The sequence below is a fragment of the Aegilops tauschii genome, chromosome 4 (assembly GCF_002575655.3).
Source record: "Aegilops tauschii subsp. strangulata cultivar AL8/78 chromosome 4, Aet v6.0, whole genome shotgun sequence".
Lineage (NCBI taxonomy): Eukaryota > Viridiplantae > Streptophyta > Magnoliopsida > Poales > Poaceae > Aegilops > Aegilops tauschii.
In genome coordinates, this window is record NC_053038.3 from 266,116,436 (window position 1) to 266,127,278 (window position 10,843).

Consider the following 10,843-nt stretch of genomic DNA (forward strand, 5'->3'; position numbering starts at 1 on the left):
GCAGAGCAGCCCGGCAGCGGCAGCGCGACTCTAGGCGAGCCGCGGCCCATCTAGCCCAGCCCCGCAGCCTGCCATCGCGCGCGCCAGTCCGCGCGGCCTCCCTCTATCTTTTTTCTCACTCGTTCCTGCGCGTACCCCCGCTAGCCACCTTCCACGTCGCCCCTTGGGTCCCGCCTTTCAGCGCCTCCCTATAGTCTCTAACCCACCTTTTCCCTCTCCTCTCGCCGTCGCCATGGGGACCGCGAGCATGAGAGCATGCGAGCTTCGTCCCGTCGCCATGGGCCCCTATAAGCTCTCCCTCCTTGCCCTACCTACCCTCTAGGGTTCCCTCTCCCTCTCCCTGCCGCCGCTAGGCCACCGAACCACCAGATCCACCGATCTCGGCCGTGCCCGAGCGCAGCTGAGAGCGTGGCCTCGTCGCCGGCGTACTCCCCGTCGACCTCTGCCTCACCAACTGTGTCCTTCTTCTTCACCGTCATCGACTACGTCCACGACGTCGACTACGTGTAGCCGGAGCCCTCTTCAGCGACCTCTTCTTCCCCGTCTTTGACTCCGGCCACCGAACCTGTTTGATCCCCGCCGGCGTCGCCTTCGTCCACATCTCGCCGAGCAGAGCACTACGCCGTGTTCGTGGCGAGCTAGCGCATCTCCCCATCCCTTCTCCCCTTCGCTAGGGCTTCTCTATCGCCGTTAGCTGCTCGTGCCCGATCTCGTCGTCGTCGGACCTCGCTGCCGGCGAGTGCTCCGACACCTTCCGCTTAGATGTGCATGTCTGGTAGGTTCCCCGCGTCTCACGCGTTCGATCCATGCACTCTACCGCCTGCTTAGCCCTCTACTTCACCGCACTCGACCTCACCGCTGCCGCCTCTGTCACCGCGTCGCCGGCGTCGCTTCCGTCGTCATCCGGCGCCGCTCTTCCTATGTGCACTTGCGAGATCCTCCCGCGTTCCTTTTGCGCCCCTCCGCCGTGCCAAAGGGCCACCGGAGCCACTCCGGGAGCTCCTCCGCCGCTCTGCGCCCGCGTCGACCCGCTCCTCTGCTTCCTCTATTTTGGAACCGCAGCCACTGCCATGTGAGAACCCTGCGGGACCCACCCGTCAGCCTCTCAGGGGATCAGGACCCCACCTGTCATCCCCTCTTCTCTTTTCTCCTTTCTCTTTTATTTTTTTCCCGGTGAATATTCCTTCTCTGGCCTATGGAATCTATCCATTTCGGGCAAGTCCAATTCTGGATGTTCCAATAATGGAAATTGCCAAATCTGTTATTTTCCATTTATGGCAGGTTTTCACTTATAGCTTTTGTGGTGATTTTTCTACAGTAACCTAGAAATATTATATATGTTTTTGGGCTAGGAAAATCCCACCAATCCAGTGGTGGCATTAGTTTTTGCATTTGATAAAGTTCATGATCATGTCATTTTACATCAAGTTGTTGTTTTGTCTTTCATGTGTATATTTATGCAAACATGCTATGGGGTATTTTGGCACACGTGTAGGTTCCTTTTCATGTCTACTCCATGCCAGATTTATTTCATGCCATGATATGCCCTATAGTGAGTTAATCAAGCTTGTAAACAGGCTATCGTGAATATGTTTTTGCCATGCTAGTCATTTTCACTGTCTGCTACAACTGTTGTCATTTCCATTTTTGCCATGCTGTTTTAGACCTGTTCTAGTGAGCTATAGCAGTAGCTCAGTGCTCATGATTTGTAGAGCTTCACCTGTAATTCACTGACATGTATTTGGTTTTCATGTTTGGGTGCTGTAGCATAGTTTCATGATGCATTTTAAGTGCTATGTTGCTGTTAACTGCAGTTTTGCATTGTTCTTGTTTTGCTCGTCATTTGCAAACCGTGCATCCGTTTTCGGTGATCCTCATATCGATTTCGACCAAAATCACCTCATCTTTACAGCGGCATGCTTGGTTTGCCAAGTTGATGCCTTGATCATCTTTTCCCTTCCGGAGAGCCCATATGCATTGCACATCAGACCTTGCATTCCATGCCATGTCTTGCATCATGTTGCTTGTGGATTGCACCGTGATTGAGTGTTGTTCCGTTGCTTGTGTTCTTGGTTTGGGTAGAGCCGGGAGACGAGTACGTGAACGAGGAGCCCGTTGAGTACGCTAACGAGGAGCAAGCTTTTGACAACTCTGAGAACTTTGCAGGCAAGATGACCATTACTCTCGATATCACTTCTATCTTTGCTTGCGAGTTGTTCGTTCTATCGCCATGTCGCGCTACCTACCACTTGTTTATCATGCCTCCCATATTGCCATGTCAAGCCTCTAACACACCTTCCTAGCAAACCGTTGTTTGGCTAAGTTACCGCTTTTGCTCAACCCCTGTTATAGCGTTGCTAGTTGGAGGTGCCTTGCAGGTTGTTCCATGTTGGAACATGGATATGTGGGGATATCACAATATCTCTATCACATCCTAGTTAGTTCATGCATTAGAGTGTTGCATCATGTCTACATTTCACAGAAACGTGAAATGGGGATGCCAGAAACCCCCAGCACCCCCCTGGAACAACTAGGGTTTACTAAAATTCTTTCAATGAACCTGAAGTGCCCTCCATAAATGTCCACCACCTTTGGTCTTGGTTAAAACCTCTGCCAAAAATGGTTTCATATTTTTGGAGGCCATCTTGGATTTTTGCACAAGCCATAAGTATTTGCATTTGGGCATTTTAAATGCTATAAATATTTTTAAATGCCCAAATAATCTTGAAGGTATTTTTAGGCTGTTGGGAATAATCTCAAAGGTGCCTCAGAATATTTTCAGGATTTTTCCAAATGAAATAGTATTTTTACTATTTCAAAACATAGTACAGAAATAAATAAAAAGAGAAAAGAACAGAAGGCAGAAGACTAACCTGGCAGCCCACCTGGCGGCCCAGCACTGTGCTGGCCCGTGCCAGTCAGCTGCCTGCTCTCGCCAGAGCAGGCAGAGAGGTGACGCCGGCGAGCATGAGCTCGCCACGGCGCCAGTAGCTTGCCGCCCCCGCCGCGGATGAGCTGGCTGACCTCTCTCGACGCGCCCCGAGCCCCCGGACATCGCCATTCTCCCCCATCGCCTCTCCCTCGCCTTCTCCCCACCATGGCCGACGCCGCCGCAGACACCTCACCGGAGTAACCGCGGCCACCGTCGACCTTGCGCCGTACTACCGTGTCCTACAGCACCGCCGTCGCCCACTCCTTCGAGCAAGCCGAGCCCCGAGCGCTCGTTTGCCCCGAAGCTCCGTCACCGACCTCGCCTTCGCCGCTCACCGTTGGAGATCCCCTCCGCCGTCGCCACTGCTACAGCTCGTCTCCGACCTCGCCGCCTGCTCCGTCGCAACCGCCGTGAGCATGGCCACCTTCCCATCCTCTCCTCTCTCTCTCTCGAGCTCTGTAGCCACCGCACGAAGCTCACCCGTACGCGCCGCCGCACGAGCTCGTCGCCGACGAGGCTCCGGCCATCCAACGGCCACACCACCGTAGCCATTAGCTTCACCGCAACGCCAGGAACCCGTAGCACCCTCGCACATTCCTCGCCGCTCTCTCTAGCTACGGTTTCAACTACGTCCGTACCCGGCAGCCGCCCGGCTCGTCGCTGGCGTCGATTCCGGCGACCCCGAGCTCCTCCACCACCACCAGTCGACGCGGTTCGCCCCCAGCTACACATAGGTACTCTCCGCCGTCCTTTTGGTCGCCGGAGGGGGATCCCGCACTCCACCGCCGCGTCTGGACGTCGCCGGCGGCTAAACGCCGGCGAGTCAATGTGGTTTGACCACAGGTCAACCCCCCCAGGGTCACTGACGAGTGGGGCCCGCCTGCTAACTAATCTGAGTTAGAATTAAAACTAATCCTAATTAACTAATTACCTAACAGTGTCACTGACACAGGGGAACCACACGTCAGGTTTGACCTGGACGACCCCGTTGACCTGCTGACATCACACTGACGTCAGGCTGACGCAGTAAAGCTTTTACTGGAATTATTCTTATATTGGAAATTCCAGAAATTATCACAAACTTCAAAAAATCATAGAAAATAATCTATAGCTCAGAATGAAAAGATTTATATATGAAAAATGATCAGAAAAATCCATTCTATCCATCTGCACTGGTTTCATGCATGATTAAGCAAGTTAACCTACTGTTTTATACAGAACAAGATAAAGCACTAACATGGGCCATTTATGAACTTGGAATTTGAATCTTTGATTCAAATTAGTCCAAACCCATCTGGTCTTAGTTGCATTAGCCCAATACATCCATTTTGCCATGTCCCATGCATTCATCATATTGTTGCACTTGCTTGGTGTTGATTGTGCTTCGATGTGTTCATTGTGGTAGGTCCTGCCTCCGAGGATATTCACGAGTATCCAACTGAAGGGCAGAATCCCACCACCACTTTGTCAGGCAAGCAACCCATTGATCATTTCGATACAAACCCATCTTCTCGCTTCTGCTCTCGTTTACTGCATTAAGACAACGTGATTCAAACTGCTGTGTGTTGCGGTAGTTGAACCCACTTTCCTTTGCATGACCTGTCATTGCCACAGTAACTAGATGAAACCCACTAGCATGTGTAGGAGTTGATTGAGCCTTGTTGTGTTCCTACAATGCTATGCTTGCTATGCTTAGAGTTGTGTCAGGTCTGGCTCATCAGGGTGATGAAATAGAGTGAAAGTGTGTGTGTCGGTAAAGAGAGTAAAGTGTTGAATACGATTTGGTAAATGTATCGATGGGAGGCCATGTAGGAGTACATGGTGGGTTGTTTCATTGAGACCGTCCCTAAGAACTGAGATCTGTATGCGTGATTTAAGATTCAGCTACTACCACACATTGGGCCCGAAACCAATGGACCCCCTCGGCTTCTTATTCACCCTTGTCCTCTGTCCAGGAGTTGCACGTAGTTTCTGGTGTTTGTAGTAAGCTGGAGGCCGTGGACAGCGCTGACCAAGGGGTGGGCTGTGATGCGGTAGGCTCGTGGCCCGGTGTACCGAGTCGCCCGTTTGGTGACCGGGAACCCTGCACACATCGTTCGGGGCCGTATGTGGAAACCTCGGCCGGACTCCCTGCGGATGGAACCTGAATAGGCAATAAACCTGGACTAGAGACTCGAGTGTTTAGGTAGGCTGTGGCCGACACCCACGTTGGGCTTCCGCTTGAAGGTTGCCGAGTACACGTCGTGTAGCGACGGTAAGTGGTGAGAGCGTGTGTGACGAAGTACACCCCTGCAGGGTATGAAACTATTTGAATAGCCGCGTCCGCGGTAAAGGACTACTTGGTCGCTTATGCAGTTCATAGACAAGTAAATGGATACTACTAAAAGCCTCAAGATAAGTGTGAGTACCAAGGAAGGCCCTCTCGTTGGATGACGAGGGAGGATCCACGGTGGAGTATTGAGATGGTGATTAGTGGACTCGTGTGCGAAAACTATTTCACAAGTGGTGTACCGTAGGATAGCTTAGCCAAGAGTCAAAGCCGGCTTGCTGCAATAACCCCACTACCTTCTTGAGAATGAGAATGTATAGTAGGATCTGTTGTAAGACTTGCTGAGTACCTTTGTACTCATGTTTCCTAATTACTGTTTTCAGACGACAACACCGCCCCTTCTGACGGGTTCTACGTAGAACTCGACGACGACGAGTGACGCGCCACCCAGGTGGTGATCTAGGCTTGTGAAGGGCCTATGTAGATAGACAGGCTTCGTCAAGCCTTCTTTCTTTCTAGTGTCTGTACCCAGACAGTTTGCTTCCGCATGTGCTTGTATGATTGTATGACTTGAGTGTCGGGTCATGTGACCCCTATCTGTATGAACAAGTTATGTAAGGCTCTCCGGAGCCCTTTAAATAAAGTACTTGAGTTGTAGAGTTTTGTTGTGATGCCATGTTGTATTTGCACATATCGAGCATATTGTGTGTATGTTTGAAATGCTTGGTATGTGTGGGATCTGACAATCTAGTTGTTTATCTTTAGCAGCCTCTCTTATGGGGAAATGTAGTCTAGTGCCTCCTTGAGCCATAGTAGTCCGCTACAGCCCGGTTCACCGGAGTCCTGCTAGCCCAGCACTACTGCTCTGGACACTTGACTGGCCGGCATGTGAGTCATATCGTTCCTGTGTCTGTCCCTTCGGGGAAATGTCACGCGGTGACATCCGGAGTCCTGCCTAGCCTGCTACAGCCCGGGTTCCTGGAGTCCTGTTAGCCCAGTGCTACAGCCCGGATTCACACGCTGCTGACCGACACGTTCGATGTTGATTCATGTATGCCTGTCCCCATACGTTGGTGCCGCTTTGGGTTCACGACTAGCCATGTCGGCCCGGGTTCTCTGTAATATGGATGCTAGCGACATTATCATATACGTGAGCCAAAAGGCGCAAACGGTCCCGGGCCATGGTAAGGCGACACCCGTGGGAGTACCGTGCGTGAGGCCGCAATGTTATATGAGGTGTTACAGGCTAGATCGGTGTGACTTGGAATCGGGGTCCTGACAGCGTTGGCATCAGAGCCGGACTGCCTGTAGGTGCGATAAGCCAAACTGGTCGATGTCGAGTCTAGAAATGCTTTAGTTATATGTAGGGGAATTGATTGTGGGAGGGAACGTAAGGTGCTTTTACTCCTTTACCTCATGCCCTCTGATCTGAGTCATACTCTTCTCATTCTACGCGGGTTAAGGACTAGGCTCTCTCCTCTCTATCAGGTTCACGTGTTACTAATCCGTAGTAACTTATAGGATTGTTGGTTCCATGCTTCGGTTCAGTTTCTATTACCCTAGTATGTTGTCGGTTGAACCAGAACCTTGACATGATGTTGTTGAGTGGTATTGCAAACTGTTGCGAATGTCTCAAATCCTTTTTTCGAGCATTTACAACCGTTATGCTGTCCAAATTCTCCTAGAAATACTAATGCCTTGCATTATTTCGTGCTTTCAGATGGCCACCCGTTCCCAGAACCAAGTGGTTCGTCTGACCCGGTGCATCGGCGTACCTGGTCACACGGCCATGTTGGTCCGAGTGATGGTTGAGACAGGCTATCGTTGGTATCCCGAGTATACCGTCGAGGAGCAGTTCTGAGACTTTAATCAAAGTCAGTATCTTTGCACAGTCAGGATCTACCCATCCTATCCTGGAGCCACTGAACCCCTCCATTGCTCTTATGGACTTGGGGTTACTATCGAGATGTCTGTGCAGGACGCAGCTTACTCAATGATGACTATCATGCGAGCCAGAACTGCCTTGCTTCAGAACACCGACTTCTGCTATATGCCAGCAGCACTCCCTGGGGCACAGGGGTACTATCAGGCCACTTACTGTGATTCTACCCATGAGGACTCACTACTCCGTACCACCACCGAGATGCTTGAGGACAAGGACCGTGAGAATCGTGCCTTGCGAATGGAGCTCTTTAATGCTCGTGCTGATCACTGGGCCACTCTGACACGGTTTGCACCTGCCGTGCAAGCTGGGTTCATGGACATGAGGGACATATACCCCGTGCGATCTGGCCTGCCAGAATGTATGGAATGGCGTGATGTAGGAGGCATCACCCCTCCTCGTGGACCTCGTCTGCCACCGTTAGTTGGACCAAGGCCACACCCGAGTCCCTATGGACCGCAAGCTCCACAGGACCGACTGTTTCCAGATGATCATGTTCAGCTTCCAGGACATGGTGGTGACTTCTATGAGGATTACTACGGGGACGTCTGAGTTGGTAGTAGTTCCACCTGTATTGTAACAGTTGTAATCCCCACAGTCCTGCGTGTCATGTGGGATACGACGTGGTGTGTATCACGTTCCGGAGGTGTAGAAAAATAATGTATAGGAGCTTGGAATGCCTCTGATGAGATGTATCGTCTTTCATCGTAGTTGTACCTTGGCCTGGGCTTGTACTAAGCTATGTATGGCGTGTATGACCATTGGTATATGTATGTTGCTATGTTACCATGTCATACTGATGGTCATCTCTACATTCCGTGTTATCCATTACATTCCGCATTTTCCCTATCAAGATTTAGCCATCCTGGTCTAAACCGTTGCTTTGTTTCTCCTAGGATGGTTAACACCCGCAACAACCCTGCTGTCCAGGCGCAGGGTGAAGCCAATGCAGCCAGGGCGGAGGATCTGCCCCAACCGCCTTCACTGGCCGAAGTTATGCTGGAGGCAGAAAGAAACAAGCGTGAGACTAACCGCTTGCTAGAGCGAATTGAGCAGAATACTGCACGTCACCAGAGGAATGACCTGGTGTCCATCAATGACTTTATCAAGCTGTACCCACCGAAGTTCAACCACTCCGTCGAGCCCCTTGATGCGGATGATTGGCTTCGCAGCATCACCCATAAGATACGTTCTGCCAACGTAGCCGAAGCTGATAAGGTTACCTACGCTGCCTATCACCTCGAAGGCCCTGCTAGCCTTTGGTGGGAGAACTTTGAGGCTATGCGCCCAGCTGGCCAAATCACTACTTGGGCTGAATTCAGTGAGGCTTTCCGTGAGCATCACATTCCGGAGGGTCTCATAGATCGTAAGCGGGAAGAATTCTGCAACTTCACCCAAGGCAGACTGACCGTGGATGCTTACAGCCGTGAGTTTGGAAATCTAGCACGCTATGCTCCTGAAGAGGTATCCACCGACGCCAAGAAGCAGGCAAGGTTCCGCAAGGGACTTAGCCCCGAGCTTCGCCGTGATCTCCGTCTGCATGAGTGCACCTCTTTCCAGAAGTTGGTCAATAAGGCCATCAGTGCCGAGACAGGACAAACTGACTACGACGCTACACGCAAGCACTCTCGTGACTTTGGTTCCTCATCTGGCTCCGGATCCCAGAAGCGCCAGGTCTGGATTCCAAATACTGCTCTACCACCCAGGTTCACTCCGAGGCCATCCTTCGAGGCGCCTCGCCCCAACCAGCAGCATGCACCGCCCAAGGTTTATGGTGGCCCCGCTACTAATGCTGCTCCATGCCCCAATATTGTGACATGCTTCAAGTGTGGAGAAACGGGTCACTATTTGCGCGAGTGCCCCCGAAACAACCTAAATCAACCTGGACAGTCCGTTGGCCGTGGTAAGCCAGCAGGAAAGACTTACTACGCCAAGCCAGCCACCACTGCACGTGGCCATGTCAACTACGTTTCAGCTGAAGAAACTCATGAGGATCCCAACGTCGTCCTTGGTACGCTCCTTGTTAATTGCCATCCGGCAACTGTTCTTTTCGATACTGGAGCATCTCATTCATTTATCTCTGAGAGCTATGCTCGATTACACAACACCACATTTAGTGACATGCCTACTTCCATGGAAATTCAAACTCCTGGTTCTAGATGGCAAACCTCTAAGATAAGCCATGGAAATGAAATTCTTGTTGACAGACTGGTCTTCCTTGCATCACTAATAGCTCTCAAGTCCTCGGACATAAACATCATCTTGGGTATGGACTGGATGTCAGCTCATTATGCTAAGATTGATTGTTCTACTAGAACTGTTCAACTCACCCATCCGTCGGGCAAGACAGTTAATGTTTTGACCCGAGTGTCTAAGCGTCAGCTCTACTCACTAAATGCCAACCCTCTCCCAGACCTCGAAGATGTGCCGGTAGTCCGTGACTTTCCGGATGTCTTCCCTGAAGAACTGCCAGGTATCCCACCTGACAGGGATGTTGAGTTCGTGATAGACCTCGTTCCAGGAACCGTCCCAATCTCCAGAAGACCCTATAAGATGGCACCCCTAGAGCTAGCCGAGCTTAAGAAACAACTCGATGAGTCCTTGAAAAATGGTTTCATCCGTCCTAGTTCTTCTCTGTGGGCTTGCCCCGTCCTCTTCGTCAAGAAGAAGGATGGTACGGATCGGATGGTTGTAGATTACCGACCCGTCAACCTAGTCACAATCAAGAACAAGTATCCGCTTCCCAGGATCAACGACCTGTATGATCAGCTCGCTGGATCCTCAGTCTTCTCTAAAATGGATTTGAGGTTGGGCTACCATCAAATCAAAATCAAGAACGGGGACATTCCTAAAACGGCCTTTGTTACTCGTTATGGCCAATACGAGTATACAGTCATGTCCTTCGGTTTAACCAATGCTCCAGCCACCTTCTCTCGGTTAATGAACTCAATCTTCATGGAGTATTTGGATAAATTCGTCGTAGTATACCTCGATGATATACTCATCTACTCCAAGAACGAGGCAGAACATGCCGAGCATCTAAGGCTAGTACTAACGAAACTTCGAGAGCATCGCCTTTATGCTAAATTCTCCAAGTGTGAATTCTGGTTGCCAGAAGTGACCTATCTAGGCCACGTGATCTCTGGTAAGGGTATTGCTGTCAATCCCGAACGAGTTCAAGCCATCCTTGACTGGACTCCCCCTTAAACGGTCAAGCAAGTTCGGAGTTTCCTTGGCTTAGCGAGCTACTGCCGCCGCTTCGTCGAGAATTTCTCCAAGGTTGCTAAACCTCTAACCGAACTCCTCAAGAAAGATAAAAAGTTTGAGTGGACCTCATAGTGCGAGTTCACCTTTCAGGAACTGAAAAGACGCCTGACATCTGCCCCCGTACTCGTACCACCAGATTTTTCTAAGGACTTTGTTATCTATTGCGACGCCTCGCGACAAGGACTAGGTTGCATACTCATGCAAGATCGTCATGTGATTGCCTACGCTTCCCGACAGTTGCGTCCACATGAGGATAATTATCCCACACATGATCTAGAGCTTGCAGCCGTAGTCCATGCACTCAAAACATGGCGACATTACCTTCTCGGTAATCGTTGCGAGATTTTCACAGACCACCAGAGTCTGAAATACATCTTCACTCAACCGGATTTGAATCTCAGGCAAAGACGTTGGGTTGAGTTGATCTCAGACT